This window comes from Camelus ferus, chromosome 2, assembly GCF_009834535.1.
Source record: "Camelus ferus isolate YT-003-E chromosome 2, BCGSAC_Cfer_1.0, whole genome shotgun sequence".
NCBI lineage: Eukaryota > Metazoa > Chordata > Mammalia > Artiodactyla > Camelidae > Camelus > Camelus ferus.
The window spans coordinates 7,243,276-7,267,041 of record NC_045697.1 but is presented as its reverse complement, the minus strand read 5'-3'; the positions used below and the strand labels follow the sequence as shown (position 1 = coordinate 7,267,041).

The 23,766-nt window shown below is 40.3% G+C and overlaps 1 long non-coding RNA gene across 1 annotated transcript; it reads right to left on the bottom strand.

Annotated features, from left to right (window-relative positions):
• Positions 1–3,837: 3,837 nt before the first annotated feature.
• LOC116667102 lies at positions 3,838–23,292 on the bottom strand. The gene is made up of 3 exons (XR_004323863.1): positions 23,216–23,292; positions 14,168–14,171; positions 3,838–3,848 (listed from the first exon to the last, which is right to left on the bottom strand). It is a non-coding gene; the product is annotated as an uncharacterized LOC116667102 (long non-coding RNA).
• Positions 23,293–23,766: the final 474 nt, after the last annotated feature.

Sequence of the window (23,766 nt, the reverse complement as noted above, 5' to 3'; positions counted from 1 at the left end):
ACTCTGGAAGCCTTAATTTTCCCCTGCCCCAAGGCGGCATGTTCCACTCCCAGGGCAGCAGCCTAACAGAAAAAGCCACATTTTTGTAGCTAGTGGCAGCAGTAACCAGGGCTGCAAATTTGAGTCTTGTCAGAGGCGAGAAACTGCAAATGATATCAGAGGATCCAGTGCCCGTGTCAAACATGAGTGCACCGCTGTCATGGTGGAGCCTGGAGCATGAGGAGCAGGTGAGAAAAAGTCAGGAAAATGATGAGCCTCGCAGTCACCTGTTACAGCCTGTCATTAACGGTCTGTTTATTTAGGGCAGAAATCTAAGCTCTCCTCTGACATGGAAGACTCACCACCTGCTTTCTTCTCGGGCTCCTCCCGTGTCAGTATCCTTGAAATCTACAGTCAACCTGCAGGGGGTACGTTCTCACCTCAAGCTCTAAGCACACGCTGCATTCTTTCCACCTGGCATGCCCATCACTCTCTGCTTTGCTGGACTAACTTCCTTACCTTCAGGACAGCCTGATAGTGACTTCTGGCCAGAGACTTCCTGGACACCACAGCAATCTTGAAACAGCAGACATTTCTATAGGGCTTATTTCATGTGAGTCATTCTCCTAAGAACTTTACAGAAATTAACACACTGAAACCCCACAAGCAGCCATATTGTTACTGCTGTTGTTATCATCATCATTATTATCCCCATTTTATGGGTGAGAAAAATTAGACACAGAGAAGCCAAGTGATTTTCCCAAAGTCATACAGCTTATGGATGTCAGAGCCAGCATTTTAGGGTCATCCCCAGCCAGTCTAGCTCCAGAGCCCCATTCTTAAATCCTACTCTAGGCTAGCTCTCATCAAAGGGTGATTACATTACAGTTTCAGAATTTTTCAATTCAGTGTTTTCACATTAATACAGCATTTTTACTAGACTTGAGTTTAGTTACAAACAAACTCTGCCCCCTAAAAATGGGCACGTGTGGTCCATTTGCTCTAATCAATCTCAAATGGCCTCCCATGCTACCTTAGGTCAGGAAAAAATACATAATGTGTTTAATCAAAAATTTTAGAGTCACGATAGAAATGTATGTTGATTGCTTTATCTTCCTATTATGCAAAATAGTTAACAAAGCCCCAAGAACTGGTTATTACCATTTGTGATGGCTAAGTGGGATCTTATTTCAAGTATATACCTACTCATATACATTTTGGTTAGAATTATTTTCCTATAAGATATATAATTCTACTGATTATTTCATTCATGAGGAATCCAGCTCCCAGGCAAAAACCTGTGATTTTAAGGGCCCTGTGGACTGGGCAGCTGGGAAGAATGCTGTCATTCGCAGCAACGTGGATGAACTTGACGGACATCACGCCAAGTGAAATAAGCCAAACACTGAAAACTAAGTACTGCGTGATCTCACTTACATGTGGAATCTAAAAATGTTGAACTCCTAGAAGCAGAGAGTAGATGAAGGTTACCAGGGCCTGGGAAGTGGGGGAAATGGGGAAACATTAGCCAAAGGTACAAAGTTTGAGATGTGCAGGTTGAACAGGTCTGCAGATCTAATGTACAGCACAGTGACTATGCCTAGTCACAGTGTATTAGGTACTTAGAATTTGCTGCGAAAGTAAATCTTAACTTACCTCTCCAAAAAAAGTGACTATATGAGGTGATGGATATGTTAACTCACCTGATTGTGGTGTCATTTCACGATCTATATGTGTATCAAAACATCCCATTGTACAACTTTTGTTAACTATAACTCAGTAAATCTGGGAAAAACAAAGGTACTATAATTATAAAAAATGAGTGCAATTATAAAAGCTTTACCTGTCCGGCCTTACAGAGGAAAGCTGCCCTCCCCACGCCAGAGTCTGAGCACAACCAGGGCAATGTGAAATCTGCAGCCAGGACTGAGGGCCCTCTGGCCAGGCCTGCTTTTTGCATATTTGCATTCCTGGTCCAGGCACCTTCACCCATAGGTCTCTGTATCCGAGGCCTTGGGCCAAGGTTCCTTTCAAGCACTTCTGTCAAGGCATCGTTCGAGAAGGAAGGGGAGACCTTGAAAACACTATTCCGCACTCTGACTCAGTTCTCAGATTCCCTTCCACTCTCAGCCCTCCCCCTCTTATCTCCCTCCGGACCCCCTGGTCCATAGACTGTAGGAGCCTTTTGTTTGGGGCTCCCTCTGCAGTGAAACAACACCCCCCACCCCATCTATGTGACCCATCTGACCTGGGCTGGTGTTTCGTGGCGGGTGGAAACCAAATAGGGGAAGCCAGCAGCTACTGATTTGGACCCGTTGCAGTAAGTGATTAAAGGATTGATTATGACTTCCATTGTGACTTGTCGCTTTAATCAGCCACTCTACAGTTGACAGGCAAGTTCCTGAAAATTAACGAACATCACTGAAATCCTGCTAGGAGGTATGATGAATACAGAGATACCTACGCAGTTGGCACACTCTCGGTTTACAGAAAGCCCACGGTCTAGGACAGTATCTCTCAAACTTAACATCATTAACATTTTAGACCAAATGATTCTTTGTTGAGTGAGTGGGGAGGAGGCTGTCCTGTGCATTGCAGGATGTTTACTTTAGCAGTATCTCTGGCCGCTACCCACTAGTTGCCAATAGCAACCCCCTCCCCAACTGTGACAACCAAAATATCTCTGGATAGTCTCAAATAACTGTTGATGGACAAAATCACCACCAGCTGGGAACCACAGGTCTCGAAGATCATACCAAGCTCAGGTCTCAGTAGATATAAAACTTCTAATTTTATAGCATCCCTATGAAGCAAGTACCATTATTATCCACTTTTCATGTGAGAAAAACAGGTCATGGGTTTGCTGAATAAATCACCCAAGGTCACAACTAGGAAGAGGTCCATCCCAGATTTTAATCCAGGCAGTAGATCTCGGTTTCAGAGCCCTCACTCTAAACTGTTGTGCTACAAGTTGTGAGAGAATGTTCCTGGAACACAGATGAAGCAAGAACCCCTCCATCAGGAGACACAGGAAGGCTTCAGAGAAGAGCCACTGTGTGAGCTGGGATTGCAACTGCTCGAGCCAGGAAGGGTGTGCACACATGCAACATCTGGACCCAACCAAAAACACACCATGACTCAACTGCACATCTGCTCCTGGCCTCTCTGCACCTTGCTCACTTTACCATTTTTACATTTTACTCACTGATTAAGTTCCACTTTCTCTGCAAAGATGTTCCTTAGATCCCTTAATAGAAAACTCATGACACACTTATTTGAATTATTCCTTTGGTAATGACCCAGGTCACCCTTCTGGCATCTTCCCTACCATTCTGTATCTCTTGTATAACTTGGTTTGTCATCCGTCAGCAGATCCCTTTGGGTCAGGCACTGTGTGTAGCTTGATGGAACACTTGCAGTGAAGATGAACATCATGGGTTTGAATCTCAGCTCAGCCTCTTGTTAGCGGCATATCCTGATGAAGATGTCCAGTCTCCCTGAGCTCCAGTTTCCTCACCTCTATAATGGAAATGATAATACTCACCTTATTAAATAAGATTAAATATTGAAGGTGCATTAGCTAGTGTACAGCACACAGTAGGTCTCTAATGTCATTTCTTTTCTCCTCCACATTCTCCTTCCATACGGTATCTTGCACATTACTCAGAAAGGTGCTGCAAATGTCTCACACGGTGGTGAAAGGTTTGCTTAGACGTTACCAGAATGATGTGGATGAGCACAGTGTTAGAGAAAATAATGGCAAAATAAACGTCCTGCTAAGTGAAAAAAGACATGGGAGAAATAAAATACGTGCAATACTCTTTTCAGGTCCTCATTATGAAGCATCACCCAGACGCCCGCTCTTCCAACTGCAGACTTCTCCCGCCTCTGCTAAGATGCTCAAGGCACACCCTGAGGTGTTTACCAAAAGGGAAAGAGAGAAGCTGGAGGCTGAGATGTATAAGAAGCTGAGTTAATTCAAAGGGAAACAGGCATTGCCTGCACTCCTAGAATTTAGTGTGACCCAACAAAAGGAACAGTAAAGGCTGATGTGACCTAACTCTCTGTTGACATGGATATCGCTATGGGCAAGGAATTTATTTCTTATATGTTCTAAACAATTAAGAGGGTTTTGAAGACACATCTATTTTGAGTCTTACCATCTGTTTTACCTTATGTAAGTTAATTAACTGCTCGACCTCAGTTTCCTCATCTGTAAAAATGAGGAAAATGCAGCAAATGCCACTAATGTTCCCCAGAAACTTCTGCTCAGCCTCCGCCTTTAATGAAGACCCACAGAGACCATCATTGCAACTGCCTTCTGGATCTTTTTTCTAAGCTAGCGAGTCCTGTGCTGAGGAGCAGAGCAAGCCCTGAGTGCAGCAGAGGGAATGCCCCCAGAAACCTCCTTGCCCAATCATGGCTGAAGAGTTGGTGGGAAAGCACTCGTTTGCACTCACCGCTCGGTTGAGATAACCCTGAAGCAATTCGCCCTGTGTTCCAGAATTCCCCAACTGCATTCTTTAATTGCCCACAGGGTTAACTTGCTTGACAATCTAACATTTATTTGCTGATTTCCTTTCCTTGTCTTACTTCCCCTCTCTGCTACTTGTACTGTCTGGGATCACCTTTTGAATAAACTCCTTGTCTTCTAAGGGTCAGCTTCTAGGGAGAATTCGAAACACCCCAGAGAATAATAGTGAGTAACACCTGAGTGCCTGCATACGTGCTTCCTAGTCCATTATATCAGTCAAGGTTCAACCAGACAATCAGAAGCAGTAGGAGAAATACATAGTAGGAGATGATTTATTGCAGGTATTGGCGTGTGTAGTTGTGGAGACTGGCTAAGCAAGTCCAGAATCTACAGGACAGGTGACAAGGGCAGTCTGGAACTTTCAGGCGGGAGCTGGAGATATTCTACAATGAGATTTTTTTCCTCTGGGAACCCTCAGCTCCGCTCTTAAGGCCTTTCAATTGATTCAGTGGACCCACCCAGGTTAACTAGGGGAACCTCTCTTAGTTAAAGTCGACTGATTATGGACTTTAATCACATCTACAAAATACATTCATAGCAACATCTAGATTAGTGTTCAACTGAATAAGTGGGGCTAACAATGGACAAGTTGACATGTTGAAAAAATAAAGATTGCCATGGTTCATTACATAACATTTGAAAACAAAACAAAACAAAAAAAAGATATAAAGAACAAAATAATATTCATCGTAAGTCTCTGCAAAGATCACCACTAGACATACATTTTACATGCACCAACAATGCCTGTTTTTACTCACTAAACTATACACGTCCTTCACTTCACAGTGTATTTAGATACTTCTGTCTCAATAAATACCTGGTCTCCAAAAAATAAAGTATATCACAATATATCATGAGCACATTTTATCTTGTGTAATATTTTAAGATTTTATTTTAATAACTGCAAAGAATTTTTACCATTATAAATATCATATTTTATTAATGGCCTGCCCTTTTGTTGGACATGTAAGTTCTTTCCACTTTTTCATTCTTTCATGAATCTCCTTGTACATAAATCTTCACCTGCATATTCAGCCTGCATGGCAATTATTTTAATGTAAGTTTCTAACTATTTAATAATAAATCTTGCAGATTTTTGCAATTGGTTCTGCAAAAGAAGTAAGCCCTGACACCCTAAGGCATCCGTCGTGTGCAGTTAGCTGACCTCTATCAGCACATCTCGAATAGTACTAATCGTGGAGCATCCTTAGGAGAAATTGGGAAAGGGGATGTCTAGTTGCGAAAATCTAGTAGAAGATTTGCAAAATTAATCTAATTCTTTTAGACTTTGGTTGATGTGCATTTCTGGAATATCCCCTATCTTTTTAGGATTTTTTAACAGACTTTGTAGACTCAGTTCATTTTATTTTTAAATTTAGGAAAGCAGAGAAGGGACTACATCAGTGGTTGCTGGGTATTAGGGCTCGGGGAGGGTATAACTACAGATGGGTAACATAGGCGTTTTCTAGGTGATAGGACTGTTTTGAATTCTGATTTGGTGGTGATTAAGCAAATCTATACATGTGTTAAAGTCCGTAAAACTGTACACCAAAGTAAGTCCATTTTACTACGTGATGATTTTTAAAAGGAGGGAAAATGGGAGAAATGGAATGACAGACAAGAAGAGAATGGGGTCATGGAGGGAATTCTGTGTAGAAAGATCAAGACACACATTCTTTTGACAGTGTAATGCCGTAATTTGGAGCCCTATGCATCTCAGGTCTTCTGTCTGAATCCTTAGATGAAAGGCTAATGTTTTTTTTCTATTGTCATTTACAACCAAATAGAAATTATTATTGCCCTTTATAAAAGATTCCTCTAAATGCACAAACTGTCCCAGCAGAAAGATCAATCTTTTCTACCTTGATTATTATTTACATTTTCCTCATTCATTGGTTAAACTTTTTCTGCAATTATACTTTGATGAAATCTTTTAGCTAAGCATTAAATCATACAAAGATATATAATCAAGAATTGCATAAGAAATTTCAGAGTCATGTTAAAAAATACAGAAGCTCAGTTGAAATTTAATGTTACTTAATGCGAAGTATGATCTCCACATTTTACTTTCTAGCAGATACGGAAAGTCAAAGGGGCCTTGGTTTGGACCCAGGGAATCTGATTCTTTCATTGGCTTTGACCATACCCGTGGGGAGACCCCAGGTGAGGTTGCTGCACACTGAGCTGATGCTGATGGTCTGCAATAACCTTCTGAAGGCTACATTCACAATGTAGGGGAAAGTGGTCCTCATCTGGTAACAGATGGCAGCTGCTAGCCAATGGGTCTGTGTTCCTGTTCACGTGTGCACTTAACTCTCTTTGGTGGACAAAGAATCTTTGACATTGTTTCCAACCTCTGAGGATTTTGGAATCTGTAAGATGGCATAACTAATGCTTATGATGCTTAAGTTTTGTAACACGTACATAGTGGGGTCCCGTTCAAACCATCCCGTTTCAAACGCATGTCTCTGGTCTCTGCTCCCCTCTTCCCCTGGAATTCACTTCAGAAAATTTTACTTTAAACCCTTCGGAAATACTGTCTATTCAGAGAATTGTTTTGGTGGGAGAAGAAAGATAAGCAGAAGAGCAAGATTCCCAGTTAGCTTAAAGGTGATCTTTAAAGAGACAGAAAGACCTTTACGTCACTTGTCCCTGTCTCTATCCCTGCCTTTGTCCAAGGCCCCACTGTCTTGCAGCAATCACCTTCTGAGTCCCTCCCACCCTCTCCTGACACGTGGCTATGATTTCTCCAGCAGGGGGGTTCATCCCTGGTGTGAATCATGGGGGCACCGGCAAGGCCCAGACGGAAAACTGGCTCTGACAGTCCAGGCTCTCGTAAGTCTGACCTAGAGGTCGGGACCCCATGGAACCGTATGTGTGTTCCAGCTGGCAGTCTGAAGCATGTCCCTGCCACAAATGAAGCCAGCAAGATGGCAGCCTAAGATTCCAAGCAGAAGGAAAGCAGGTGTTTGCTATAAACTCAATTTTCTGACTTAAGTGTACTCTGTTCACTCCTCTTTGATGCCCCTGATGCCAGAATCAAGGTCCCCTGGAGATTGAGGAGTCTGCCAACAACACTCCTCTTTCCCTCCTGAGTTTGGAAACAAGCTTAAGAAAGACAAAAGAATCAGACAGGCGAAGATCCACGTAGTCAGCTTTTGTTGCCTGTTAGGCCAGGGTTGGAGGACATGGACTGAGCTCTGTGGCCAGGTGAGCTTGCTAACGCTTCTCCTGAAGTAGACAGGTGCTCACCCTGGACCGCACTCCAGGTCTCACCTGCAGGGCCTCACCGGGAGCAGACCAGAATGCATGTGGAGAGTGGGCTGTGCCAGGATGCCCAGCTCCTTCTACAAGCTCACCAGTCAGAGAGGCAGCCCCTCCTTGCATGAGAGAAGAGAAGAAGAATGAGGGAGGGAGGGAAAGGAAGGCAGGCACTGCATTTGGGCTGAAGTCTCACATGGCTACCACCGTGTGAAGGAAATCAATGTACATCTTCCTCTTGCTAAACCAACCCACTGAGTCTAGCTTTTTTAAGCAAGACACGTGCACACAAGATGACACGTGGACTAAAAAGAGAACATTAACTCTGGAAGGCAGCTTGTTGCTACCAAAGGAGATGGCAAGGCCCCGGAGGAGAATGTGAGAATTTTGGGAAGAGTAACTGTCAGTCCTGGAGGTTCAGGGTTTGATGTTGCAACATCACCATGATCTTAACAGCAGAAAGGTAGAAAATTCTCTGTCCCACCACACCCCAAAGAAAGCCCTTCGGTTACTGCTGCTTTGATGAGCCCCTTGGAGTGCCGGGTAACACGGCAGGAGCCCCGGTGCCCCGTGTAGTGTGGGCCGCCGGTGGGTTCTACATTAATCGGGATGCTGGTGTCTTCCTTTGAGCAGCTCTGGGAGAACTCGCCCACTGAAGCATAGATGGGAACCCGCTGGTGGGCGAGGAGTGAAGGTGTCAGAGGCTGAGAATTTAGCCTTGGAAAGTCTGCAGTGAGGATGGCATTCCTTTGAAGTCCTTTACCTGTTCTGTCATAAAAATTCATGAGATTTTAAGTCTCCCCCACAATACTTCCATGTATACTTTGATATGAAAATGGGGTTAAATTATCTACCATTAAGTAAAATGTATGCTTTATGGGAAGGTGCGGTATGCTTTGACCTTGAACTTGCATTCCCCAGGCAGGTTGCTGAGCAAACCTCCCTCTCCACCTCATTCCATTGTACATACCTCCAGGTCTGAGAAGCACTGTTTATGTGCAGTATTCATTGATGTCTCTATCCAACAAATATTACCTAATCACCGTAATTATTTGCGAGACCTTCTATATCTTAAAACACAGACCTTCTATATCTTAGACCTTCTATATCTTATCTCCCAAGGAGTTAAGACTTCTAATAGAGGAGCTAACAATTTTCATTTATAATAAGACATGGAAGGTCAAGCATTTTCTCCAGTGCTAAGTAATTATTAGGCATTTTTAAAGTATTTTATATCATTACAATTGTTTTTATTACTATCCTAAGAGTATATTGGAAAGAAAAGGGAATAATATTGGCTTTTTGCTTGGAAAGGAAGAAGAAACTTGAAAGATTTGGCAAAAAAAAATCAAAGCAAAACAAAAAATACACTGTCCAGTGCTCTGGTATCCTGACCTTCAATAGGTTGAAAATGTCTTTTAGTTAAAAAGAAAACAAGATCAAAAAAAGCACTGCCTTGTCTCAAGAAATACTATATGTAGTTTGGTGTATGGTGATGCATGGCCACATTCACTAACTTTTTCATATATTAAATATCCTTACCCGATTAAGACTGTAAATGCCTTCAAGCAGCAATTTGTCTAGACCAGCATCATCCAATAGAAATATAATGCAAACCACACCTGTGGTTTTAAATTTACTAGCAGACACATTAAAAAAAATGAAAAAGAAAAAGAAAAAAGAAAAAAAGATAAAATAAAAAAAACAGATTTAAAAAATCTAATAGACTTAAAGTATCATCATTTCAACATTTAACCCATACAAAAATTATAAAAAAGATATTTTACTTTCTTTGTACTAAGTTTTCAAAATCCATTATGTCTTTATCCTTCTGGGACATTGCATCTGAACTGGCTACATTTCAAGTCCCCAGCAGCCACGCGTGGCTTGTGGCTTCCACATCGGACAGTGCAGGGCAGACTCCAGAAGCTTCAGCTCAAAGTCCAAGAGTACCTCCCACCAGAGCTCAAGCACGTAAATGTGTGAGTGAGTTTATTTTCATCATGGGCATCGATCATAACAAACATATTCAGTGGAATTCTTTCTAAATGTATTGATCGCCTCTTAAACAGCATAAGTGAAGCATAATGTAAATCTTGGAGGAAGGTAGTGGTTATGAACATTAAAAAGGGCAGGTCTGTCTAAAGTAGATGGTTAATTTGTATTTGTCCTGAATGGCCCTATATTGTTAGGATTTTGGGTTCTTATCTCTGGTGCTTAGAATTTTTATTCTTTGTCTTCTCCATCAATATGAGGCTCTGTGTATTCTTAACTTACTGCCATAACACCACCCTCCAGTTCTCCCACATATAACTTACACCCCTCGAAGAAACGTTACTATGTATGTTAAACGTCCACATCAAAGTAATATATTCTTTGAGTGAAGGGACTGGAATATTCTCCCATTAATAAAAGTGCTTTTATTAACCTTCTGTCCTCTCAACTATTAAATACCCGTTACATCCAGGTCCTTTGTCACACAAACATGAAAAGATGGGGCCATTGACCTCAGGGAATCCACTGAGTAATGAGTGGTGTATATGTGTAAATTTGTTCTCCAAGTGTCCACTGACGGTGTAAGCTACTCCAGCAACTTTGTCAACATGGACAAGTCGTTCCCTCCCTGAACTCTGGTCACTTAATCTGTAAAACAGAATCGCAGAGCCTTGTTTGCACAACCCTGGGAAGCTTACGTAGACCAAAAGCAGGAGAGCACTATAAACTGCAAACATTGCATGACACAGGTCAGCTAACTACAGCCGGCAGGGCAAATCCAACTGGCCACCTGTTTGCATAAAGGAAAGGTTCCGGGACCCAGCCCCGCCCAGTCATTTACATTTTACCTGGGCTGTCTAAGTACCGCCAGGGCAGATGTGAGTAGCTGCTACAGAGAGCTTGTGTCTGAAATATTTGCCATCTGGCTCTTTGTAGAGAAAGATTGCTGATCTCTGGTTTATATAACAGAGAGTTATTACTGTAATTATGAATATTGTCCCCATGACCACATGTGGAGAAACACCATGTTATAGTGGTCAAAGCATGGCTTTTGCAGCCAGCAGTCACATGTTACGATGTCCTCTCTACCACTCTGGGAGATAGATGACTTCAGACACACCCCATGACCTCTCTGGGCCTGTTTTTAAATAAAGATAAGAACATTTATCAACCAGTTTGACAGGCGGATAAAGTAAGGCTGCATTTGTAAGGTGTCTGATATGAAACAGCAACTTCTAAGCTTTTGTTAGTTTCTCTCCCCTCTGAATTCAAGGGTGTTTCTTTTTAATTTCTCACCTTGCTGCACTCCTACGAGTGCCTCACACAGATCACAGTGTCAGTCTTTAGTTTGTTTCTGTTGATTTGGCAATTGATTCTCCTAATGGTAAATGACCAGACATATATGTTTGGCTAGCGCTGGTTTAAACGTTAACTGGCTTCTTTGCTGCAGACCTTGTCAGAGCCTTTAGCGTCCTAAGGCACACTGTGCCTATCCAAGAATGGGACAGAGAATGCTCTGTTTCTAACTTATTTGACTTTGAAGTAGTTTTCAATGAAGACCTGGTAGCATCTCAAGGGTTTAATATTCCTGTTCCACAGAACAAGTACTGGAAATGCCAGTCTAGTGTAAATGCATTCACTTACAGAACTCTCAAGAGGACAAGTATTACCCTCACACTTGTGAGTAAAAGATCTAAGATTAGGACCCAGATCTCTCCATTCCTAGTTTGATTTTATAATCCATCCATAGGGATTCATTCAGACAGTAATGTGGTCAAAATCTGGCTCTCGAGTTGGAATTACCAAGTTTAAAGTCCGAGCCCACGATTTAACCTGAAGCAAGACAAGTGCTGTCTCTATGTCTGTTTCTTCACCTGTAAAATCAGGGCACTGGTACCACCTACCCTGGACTTGGTGTTAGAAGCAAATGTGTCAGTGTGTGCATGTAACCTAGGACCTAACGTATAGTGTGCCCTTGATTCATATTAGCTGGATGTATTTACTGACTTATTAAAAAAATTATTTAGTATCTAGTATTTTTGTATGAGTCATACAAAAAAATAAAACCACTTTATAGTCGCAAAGTTCCCCAAAGTGTGTATAAAGGCCTCTTGGCTACCTGAGCAGCTGCCTATCCTACATTCCATTCCTCGTGTGTGTTTTTATCTTAGTTAATTCTCTACACATAGTAAATTGCTGATGGTCCCAAACACTGTCTGCTGTCTCTGCGCCCTGAGGTTATTCATATGCTTTTCTTTGCATGAAGTGTTCCTCCCTTGCCACCTGCCTGACAAGCCCCTATTCACACGTCACTGTTCACTCCAAGTATCACCTCCCCCATGAAGCCCTCCCTGGCTGCCCCTGATTCATGGGCCCTTTGGTCCATCGTCCTGAGGCTCCGTGAAGCTCACAAAAGCAGTGGCTCTTTTTCTCCTACAGCCCCTTGTACTGCAGGACACAAAGTTGGCATAGATTCTCTTTTTGCTTCTCATGCTGCTGCAAGATACCATTTCTCCTGTCTGTCAATAATTCCATGAAAGCCCCACTAAAATACATGTCCTCGGATTATATCCACCCTACGTCCCTTTGTGGAAGTCATCAGCCACAATCCAGTCATCCTTCTTCACTCACTGAAGACTTGACACTCAGTCACCATCTCTCTCTCCATCATTCCTCTGATCACCATTTTCGCTGATTTTAGTACAGCTGATGAGGGATCCAATGGCCTGAGGCAGGGAGTCACTTGTCCAGCCTCACTTTCATTTCTTCCTCACCTTCTAACTCTGTTTTGAACCCACTGCAGTGAGGATTTTGTTCTCACCACTGCAATGATATGGTAGTTGTCAGAGTGACCCAGGCTAGCAGAGCTAACGATTCAAAATCAATCCCCATTTTAGAATCTCAGGACAAAGTGACACATCTGTTCATCCTTCTTGAAACGCGTTCTTACGTGATGCTCAGGAAAGCACAGTCTCTTGATTGTCTCTCGTGTTCTGAGAAGCCAGTCTGTTCTCTGCAGACTCCTTTGCTGTCTGCCCATCCTCCGTCACCTGTAAATACTGGTGTATTCTGGACTTGGCCCTTTGTCCCTCATCCCTCCTCTAACCATACATTTTTCCCAAGTAAGCAAGCCCACAGTTTTATATATCATATATGTACCCACAACTCTCATATTAATATCTTCAGCCTTGACCGCTTCCCAAGTTCCAGACTCGTATATCCAACTACCTACCTATTAACTGATGGGCCAGGTCAAAAACCTGTTCTTAACTCTCACATCCAGTCAAATAACAGGTCTCTCCAGTTACTTTCAAGATGCATTGTGAGTTTGACTGTTTCTCATCTCCACCATGACTGCCTCAGTTCAAGCTCTCTTTGGACAATGCAACATTCTTCATTCTTGCCCCCCTCCTGTTTATATTTGCTTTTATTCTTGTTTTTATTATTTTTATTGAAGCATAGTTGATTTACAGTGTTCTATAAAAGAAGCTAAATGTCCATTGACAGATGAACGGAGAAAGAACATTCCATACATTGCAATATTATTCAACCATAAAAGTATAATTAAATAATGCCATTTGCAGCAACATGGATGTACCTAGAGATCATCATACTAAGTGAAATAAGTGAGACAGAGAAAGATAAATAACATATGACATCATTGATATGTGGATTCTAAAAAAAAATACAAATGAACTTATTTACAAAACAGAAATAGACTCACAGACACAGAAGATAAACTCATGCTTACCAAAAAGGAAAGGAGGAAGGGAGGGGTAAATTAGGAGTTTGGGATTAACAGATACACATCACTATTAGATAAATCACAAGGACCTACTGTATAGCACAGAGAACTATATTCAATATATTGTAATAATCTATGATGGAAAAGAATCTGAAAAAGAATATATCTGTGTGTGTGTGTGTCTGATATATCTGAATCACTTTACTACACATCTGAAACTAATACAACATTGCAAATCAAATATTCTTCCATATTTTCATTTTAATATATAAATTAATTATGTCACACCCCCCCCTACTAAGAACTCTAGTGAAAAAATACTCAGTAACATCATAAACAAAATTTAAGCTCTGTTAGTACGAATGAGATCTTATATGGTCAGGACCCTGCTGGTATCTCCAGCTCCATTTCGTGCCGCACGCCCCACTCAGTCATGATGATGACTGAACATATTTCTGTTCCTATAATTCACGAACACATTCCTGCCTCAGGACCTGATCACTCCCTCTTCTCTCCATCTCCTCCTTATTATTTACAAGTCTCTGAGCCATTGTTTGCAAATCTCTGATTGTCAAAGATTTCTCCTCAAAAAAGCCCTTCTTTCCTAAGAGAAGCAAACCGGTCCCCACCTCCCATTAGTCCCATCCCTTTACTCTCCTTTATTTTTCTTCATGGTGTTCATCGCCAAGTGTAATTACATCATGTATCTATTTGATTATTTATTGCTTACGAACTGCACTAAAATAAGTAAGTTCTATGAAAAAAACAGACATCATACCTTTTCAACTATGTTTATGTCAACAACTAGATTAGCTCATAGTAGGGGCTCAATAAACATTTGTTGCATAAAAAGTAGTAACACCCAGCTGTGTGCCAACAACACCGACAATGCAGGTTATAGCACGTACAGTGTTTCATTGGGCATGACCTTTCTAATGCTTTTGTTTCTCACTTCACTGTGAGAATGAGGGTTACGAGATGTTCATCCCTGGTGCCTTTGGCAGTTTATGGCATGAGTTAGATAATCACTAAATATTTCATAGATGAAATTACGTTTACTGATGGTTATGCTCTGTATCATTTGAGTCTCAGCAATGAGACGTTCAGGGAAGTTATTTCCACTTTGCAACAGAAGACAACTGCCAAGAAAAGATAAATATTCAACTCATAATCATATATAAAATAGAGGGGAAGGGAGATGATAGGAAATGCCCGATGAAGCTGGAGATATAGGTTGCAGCCAGATGGGAAAGCCCCTGGAATACCATCCTTGGAAATTTAGACTTTATCATGTAATACAATGCAAAACAGTTGCACAAATTACCAGTATAATAATCACATTTTCTTTCTTATACTAGATAAAACTTCTGAATCTAAACTCTCCGTTTATGACATCCAAACAACCCACTCAGCTGAGGAACTGGCAAATCTCTCATCAGCTCTGTACTGTGTGGCTGGCCAAGCACCTCCCTCATGTAATTCACATGAGACCCTCAGGGGTTCCCATCTGTACAAGGTGCAAAAATTAAATCAGACCAGAATATCTCCTTTTATAAACATCTACTGATCATTGACTTATTCATCTGTTCATCCATCCCTACACCCATTTATCTTATTATTCACATTTATTGAGCACCTAGCATGTGCCAGGGATTGTACGAGAAGTTAAGTTTCAAAAATAGTTTATATATATATATATATATAATATATATTAATAAATAACTATTTCAGAGGGTTAGAAATCTTTGTTCCTTAGTCCTAGCTGTCACTCCTACAGTGTTTTACAGTTTATAAAGATTTTTAGTACTACTGACTCATTCATTATATGATATTTATGGAATGCTCACTATGAACTAAGCACACAGTAGGTATTAAAAATAAGTACAAACTTCCTGCTGTCTAGGAACAGGCTAACCTGTGTCAGGTGGGTGGGAAGGTAGGAGGAGCGGGACAGATATTAGCTTGCAGTATTCACAGCAGTATCAAGAGAGAGGTACCTTCACCGTCACCCACACTTCGCAGGGAAGGACACTGAGAGTCTGGTTTAGCAGGGAGCCAAAGATGACTGCTTATAGATGACAATGCCAGAATACGACTATGATTTATCAGCTCCCTAATCTTATTGCTCTTCTTCTTCCCTCCTCTTTCCTTCCCAAACAATTCAATCCAGAAGCCATGAGGTGGGACAGAATGGCACTGGCATCCAGACCCACTTGGGAGAGCCATGACGGCCCAGAGCTGAGCTCTGGAGAAATGACTTGTCTCAGTTTCATGAGGTCTGAAGCCCCAGCAGAGGAAAAACGAAGGCTGGAGATGATCCAGTGCCTGAAGGCTGGAATCAGCTGAAGACTTACTCACCTGTAAAGGACATTAATGAGGCCTTGGGAGTTAATGCTTGCTGTCAGCTGGCAGTCTCACCTGTGGCTTTCAGACCGAATACCTACTCATGGCCACTTCGTATGGCCTCTCTGATGCCCCAGGGCATGGAGACTGAGTTCCAAGGGTGAGCATCCCAAACGCACCAGCAGGAAGCTACCTTGCTTTTATGAGCTGACTTTGGCGGATACATTGCATCAGTCCCTTCCTGGTCACAGGAGCCCCTGTGTCAAGGGAAGAGAACCACAGATCCCCCTCTCAGTAGGAGGGGAGTCTACAGCACACTGTAAGAACAGCATGGCGGGGCAAGAACTCTCTGGAGCCATCGTGCGGAACACAAGCCTCACAGACGCAGCGAGGAGAACACAGCATCAATTCTGAGATACTCCTGCTAAAAATGTATAATGTGAAACTAAACATGAGGCCATATTAGATAATCCAAATCGAGGCAAGTGTAAAAATAACTGGCCTGCAATCTTCAAAAGGGTCAAGAGCTTGAACTTTGAGGAAAGAATGACTTGTTCCAGGGGCAACATGTGATTCTGAATCATACCCTTTCACTTACAAAGGACATTATTGGAACGTTTGGAAAACTGCAATGGAATTTGAAGATTAGATTGTAATAATGTATCAAGATTGCTTTCCTGATTTCAATGACATTGTTATCGTTTATATAGAAGAATATTCTTGTTTAGGGGAAATATATACCAACAGAACTCAGGGCAGACGCCGCGTCAGTTCTTTCTTCTACGTTGACAATTTTTCTGCAAGTTTGAGATTTTTCATTGAAAAAAATCCATTCTCCTTCTTTTTTTTTTTTTTTTTTTTTTTTTGACTAACCAAAACAATAGCTGGGTGCCCAAAATCGTCAAGGAATTAAGTATTTTTCCTCAAACCACTTGGTACGATGTACCAAATCTCCCCTTCCCTTTGACTATGCAAAGACCAAAGAGAAGGGAACGATTAAATTAAAAATCTTAACGTGCATGTTTTCTATCAGATTTTTGGGGTTTTTTTTTGGAGTGGGGAGAGTTCAGTTTTTTTTTTTTTTTTTTTTTTTACTTGGGAGAGAACTAGTGGCTGCCTTGTGTTCCTATAAGAAAGAACAGAACCTGCTTCCTAAATAATTCGCACTTTATATTGACTAAGATCACAGCAGGTAGTTTAGAATAATCAATCCATAATGTGCCATAATAAGGTTTTGCTGAAGGATACACAGAGTCAGGAATTTTTAGCAATCTTTCTCTATTTGTTTCTGCATTCAGAAATTCTGCTATTGAAGTCAAGATTATATTTGGACTTTCTCACCTGAAGAAGATTACCTTATAACTACAGATAAATCTGGTTCTTAAGTGTTCATTAAATTATCTGTTCTTATAAATTCACAGAATCTACCAATTTTTAAAAAGGAAGAAGATATTATAAAGTAAGGCAGTTTGAAAAATTAAGCAATGATTTTTAAAGTTTCCATTTTAACACACTCATACATATGTATACATATATATTTTTAATTCTTGTCTACATTAAACATCTTACAAGTATCGTATCACAACTAATTTTTATTTTTATTTTTTCACTTGACATTATATCAAAAATTGTTACCCATTTTGTATAGACTTGCCATAATTGTCACTTTTAGTGGCTAATAACAGACTGGTTTGCCCAGACTTCTCCCCCAACACAAATCTTACTCCTAATTCAAACCTTGCCTTCCCAGGTTACCCCCTGACTCCCCTACAGTGGTCTCTCCTTCCTCTGAGCATTTGTAGTATTCAATGTGCCTCTCCCAGTCGACACTTGTCAGACGCTACTGGTGTTGGAAGATCTCTTCTCGCCATCTAGAGTTCTGCTGTCCAATCTGGTTCCCCCAGTTTCATGTGGCTGTATACATTTAAAATTAAATTTCAAGTTCAACTCAGGATGCTGCTCCTCAGTTACGCTCACCACATTTCCACTGCTCAGTGGCATGTGTGACTACTGCCTACTGTCTTGACAGTGTAGATTAAGAACAGCTCCCTCATCCCAGAAATTTCCAATGGGCAGAGCTGCTCTAGCCTGTGATCACCTCAAAGGCACAGATGTCAGTCCTGCAATTCCTGCAGGTAAAGGTGCATGAAAAGGCCATTGTCATTCAAAGGGCAAATTGGTATACTTTTGAGAATAATCTGGTAATATTTAGTAAATTTGAAAATACACAAGCTTCAAAATTTCACTTTTCCACTTCCATGTATGTACTCTAGAAACTCAAGCTCATACGTATAAAATGACATGTGCACCAATCTCACAGCAGTAATTGCTTATAAAGTAATGAGTCAAGAATAAAATCTGAATGTCCATCAATATTGATATGAATAAATAAAATAAAGACTATTCATGTGAGAAAACTATGCAGCACTTAAATAAAATAATCACTCTTTGCATCAGCCTAGAAGATATTAAAAATATACAATGATGGGTAAAAATATAAATTGTTGTAGGCAATGATATGCCATATTATAAACATTAAAACACAGGTAAACAATACTATGGATTACTGCACATATACAGAAAATGTAAAAATATACAGACATGGGTGGGGGAACATGCAACAAATTCATGATATGAAAATTAAGGGACATAAGTGATATTTGTTAAAATAATTATCAGGATGACTTACACTAAAATTTTTTAATACAAAATGACTATTGAGTCCCAAGTATGAAATGCACAATGTGAGGAATATAGTTAATAATTATGTAATATTTTTGTATGGTGACAGGTGATAATTAGACTGATTGTGGTGATCATTTTGAAATAAATAGAAACACTGAATCACTATGTTGTATCACAGAAACTAACACAGTGTTGTAGGTCAATTATACTTCAGAAACAAACAAAAAAAACCTCATAGAAAAGAGATCAGATTTGTAGCTACTAGAAGTGAGAATAGAGGAAAAGGGAATTGGATGAAGGCAATCAGAAGGAACAAAATTCCAATTACAAGTGCTAGGGATGTAATGTGCAACATGATAAATATAATTAACACTGCTGCTTGTTACATATGAAGGTTCTTGAGAGAGTAAATCCTAGGAGTTCTCATCATAAGGGAATAACATCTACCTTTTTTCTATTTCTTTAATTTTGTATCTACTTCAGATGCTGGATGTTCACTAAACTTATTAGTGATAGTCATTTCATGGTGTATGTAAGTCAAATTATGTTGTACACCTTAAATTTATACAGAGATGTATGTCAATTATAACTCAATAAAACTGGAAAAAATCAAGTGACTACAACAAAAATGTTATTGTTTGTTAGTTATGGATGGTGAGCAATTAGATACCTTTTCTTAATAAAAATACTTGACAAATAGAAATAGAATGGGAACATACTCAACTCGCTAAATGGCATCTAAGAAAAACCCACAGCTGACATCATATTTAATGGTGAGAGACTGAATGTTTTCCCCTTGAGATCAGAAACAAGGACAAAAAGAAATAAGTCTACTTTCATCACTTTTGTTCAATATCATACAAGACATTATAGCCTGAGTAATTAGACAAGAATATAAAAAGCATGCACCCAAATTGGAAAGGAAGAATTAAGACTACCTCTATTTACAGGTGACATAATCTTGTGTATGGAAAACCCTACAAAATTGCTAAAAACAACAAGAACTAATAAATGAGATCACAAAAGCTGCGTGGTACAAGATTAGTATACGTACATTAATTGTATTTCTACACGTTAATGACAGGTTTTCCAAAAACAAAATTAAGAAAGCAGCTAGCATCAAATAGAATAAAACACTTAGGTGCACATTTAACATTAGATGCAAGACTTGGGTACCGACAATAATGAAAAATCGTTGAACGAAGTTAAAGAATATTTAAATCAATGGAAGGACAATCCATTGTCATGGAATGGAAGGCAATATTGTTAAAATGGCAATGCTCCCATATTGGTCTACATATTGAATGCAATTCCTATCAAAATCCCAGCTGCTTTGTTTTTGTTTTGTTTTGTTTTGTTTTCTGCAGAAATTGACAAGTCTACCCTGAAGTTCATGTGAAATTGCAAGATAGTAAGACTAGGAAGAGCAAACTTAAAAAAACAAAGTTGGAGGATTAATAACTCCTTATTTAGAAACTTAATACAAAGCTAAAGTAATCTACAACGTGTACTGCAGGCATAGGATAAACATATATGTCGATGGAGCCAAATTGAGAGTCCAGAAATAAGTCCTTACATTTATATTCAGTTGATTTTCAACAAAGGTATGGAAAAATTTAATGGAGAGAGAATAGGTTTTTCAACAGATGGTTCTTAGACACATGCAAGGGAATAAAGTTAGATTCCTACCTCACAACACACATTAAAATTAACGTAAAATTTATTATAAGCCTAAATGAAAAAAAGCAACAACCATAAAATTATTAGAATAAAATAAAAACGTAACTCTATGACTTAGTTAAGCTATGTTATTTTTTTTTAGGTACTACGCAAGTGCAATAAATTAAAAAATTAAATTTATTATCATCAAAATTAAAGGCTTTTGTAATGCAAACCATACCACCAAGAAGTGAAAAGTCAACCCACAGGATGGGAGATAATATTTACAAATCATATCTGATAAGGGACTCTTAAATAGAATATATAAAAGACTCCTAAAACTCATTAGGTAAGAGAAAAATAAAGTAATTTAAAAATGGGAATGGAAATGAGTAGTTATTTTTCCAAAGAATATATACAAATATCCAATAACTACATGAAAATATTATTTACATTATGTTACGAAAAATGAATAAACAGAAACTTCAGTTAAAATAGGGTTGAGAGGCCAGAGGGGGGAGCTCTCATGTGCTGCAATGATAGCGGGGTCCAACAGGAAGAAGAAAGACTTTCTTTTCTTGCCTGGGAAGAGCTCAGCCAATAAAAGACTTTCACAACTCAGCCAACGAAAAGCCACAATACTTCAAGATTGCGATTCCTCCAGTGCACTTTTTGTTTACAATAATCCTCTCAACTTCCTTTTTCCTTCTTTAAATGAGTTTTCCTCTCCCTGTGGCACAGACTTGCATATGACTCCCTGTGGTTGCAGGTCCCACATTGCAATTCTTTGCTGATCCTGAGTAAACACATTTTTGCTTGGGAAATAACTGACAGTCTTTTTGCTCTAGGTCAACAGTTATTAAAGATGCAAATCAAAGCAATAGATACCATTTCACACCAATAAGCTAACTACAGTCAAAAAGACATGTTAACAAGTGTTGGTAAGGATGTGGAGGAACTGGAACCCTCATACGTTGCTGTTGGGAATGTAAAATGGTGCAGCCACTGTAAAATACATTTGGTAGTTCTTCAAAATGGTAAACATAGTTATATGTGACCCAGCAATCCCCTCCTAGATATAGACCCAAGAGAAGAAAACAGATAGCTGCACAAATGCTTGTACACAGGTGTTCATAGCAGCAGTATTATTCATGATAGCCCAAAATTAGAAACAACCTGAATGTCCATCAGCTGATGCATGGGTAAGTAAAAGGTGTTATATTCGTTTAGTAAAATGGTATGTGGCAATGAAAAGAAACAATGGGCTAATACATGCTACAGCATAGATGAACCTTGGAAAAACTGTGCTAACTGAAAGCAGTCACCAAATACCGTATATTGGATTATCCCATTTCTATGAAATGCCCGAACTAAAAAGATGGAAAGTACAGTAATGGTTGTCTAGTGCTGAGGAGGAGAAAATGGTAAATGACTCTTAATGGGTATAGGATCTGTTTTAGAAGGGACAAAAGCCTTCCAAAATTAGATTGTGGTAATGGTTGCCCAGTGCTGTGAATATACTAAAATACTTTGAATAATAAACTTTAAATAAGTGAATTGTATGCTATGTTCATTACACTTCAATAGAACTGTTAAAAAAAAGCTGTAGTGAGTGGCTGAAATGGATCATAGATCTTAATGAAAAATAACAGATAAGTGGTCTGCTCTCATTGACAATAGATTAGTACAGTTAGGCATTAAGAATTAACTAACCAAACGCAATAGTTTGGCAAACTTCTAACCCCTTAACATCCCTTCATCCCTCAAGTTTGGTTTAACTCAAATCCCACTTCTTCCGTGATGTCTTCGGTGGCTCGTCCCTGTAGAGATAATTGCTCTTCCCATATTGCCTCAAGCCCATCTTTTACAGACCCAAGGTGTCCCTACCACTTGTCCATCTGGCTACCTCCCCTGCTAGGTGGGAATCCTGCAGGTCTGACTCACTTGTATCCACAGAGAGTTTCTCAATAAATGGTTGTGCAGAAACGGACAACTAGTGGTAGAAAATGTGTCCAATCAGCATCAACTAGACAGGAGGCCTGCTTTACTTCGTGTGCACAATGTGTGATCAAAGAAATGCCGGTATTGAAAGCCTTCCCACGTAAAATCCAGGTTTCTAGACCCTTGAATATTTGCAGAAAATTGAGGGTCTATCTCCGCATGTAAACACTCAGCTAGGTATTCACTACTGTTACCTGTAAACTGCCACGACCTCTACCCTTCCTGTCCAAGGGCGTGCCCATTTAAGCGTTTTCTGCCTGGCCTATGCATGCATTGAATTATTGACTTCTATGTTAACCTGTTAAGTTATCATTCAGCTTTCAATGGAGAAAGAATTCTGTTTCAATTTATTGGAAGTACCTGTGAACTAAGACTGGCATTAGAACGGCCCCAGAGTTCCCAGATGACCTATGACTGGGGAAAGTGGATGAATCACCAGAACATTCACACTTACCATTACACATGCCAGTTTCAGGGCAGTAAGGCGCACCTTCCGCCTGTGGTTATCAAGCAATCTAGTCAATAATTTATCTAAATTTTTTACTTGGTAAAATTCCCATAAAGTGTTTTTGTTTTACTATTTGGTTCTGGTTTGTGTGTGTTTATTTTAATGCTCTGTGGGGTCTGCTGGGAAGTCCAGAAAATTTTCCCCAGGAGGTGGGCGGCCTCTAAGGTCATTCTCCGTCCACGAATCCCTGCGCTTCGAGCTGACTCATTCCCTTTCTGCCACTGCACCTGTGACTCAACCACCCAGGACAAAGGAACAGAAAGTGACCCCATTCAGCCTTATGGCTTTAGGTACAGTCTGGAGGACGTGATGACTTCTATCACTGCTGACCTCTAAGTGTGTGTCTCCCAACTGGACCTCCACCCCACACTTTGGATCCACTGGCTGTCTTGAACTTGAGCTCTTGATATTCCCCAAGCATAGTCCTCCTGTAGCCTTCCCCATCTCCCTGAGAGCAGCTCCACCCTCCCACTGCTCAGGCGAAAGCTTTGGCATCACCCTTGACTCTGCCTTATGCTCACTTCCCACATTTTGTGCATCTGCAAATCCTATTGGTTTACCTTTAAAGTACATCTAGATCTGATCCCATCATCCTCCTCCTGTCCCACCTCCTGGTCCAAGTCAGTCTTGTCTGTTAATTGAAACTTGGGAAAAGCCTCCACACTGGTCTTTCTGCTTCTGTCCCCCAAGTCCCTCTCAGTGTGTCCTCAAAACAGCAACCTGAATGAGTCTCAGGTTCTAAGAAGTGCGTCTCATCTCATGCCTCATGTGGCGGCTTCCTCATTTCTCTCAAACTACAAGCCAACAACCTTGAAGTGGCCTTTGAGGCCACAGATGACCCAAACTTCTGTCCCCTCCCTGGTCTCCTTTCTTATTGTATGATACCCTTCACTCTAGCCCCCAGCCTCCTCACATTCTGTGGAAACTGTGGAATGTTCCTTCCTCAGCTCTCTGCATGGCTAGAACCCTCTCTTCCTTCACCTCTTTGCTCAGATTTCACTTTCTCTGCAAGACCTCTATGGACACCCTCCTTAAAATTGTTCTCCTGGTATTTCA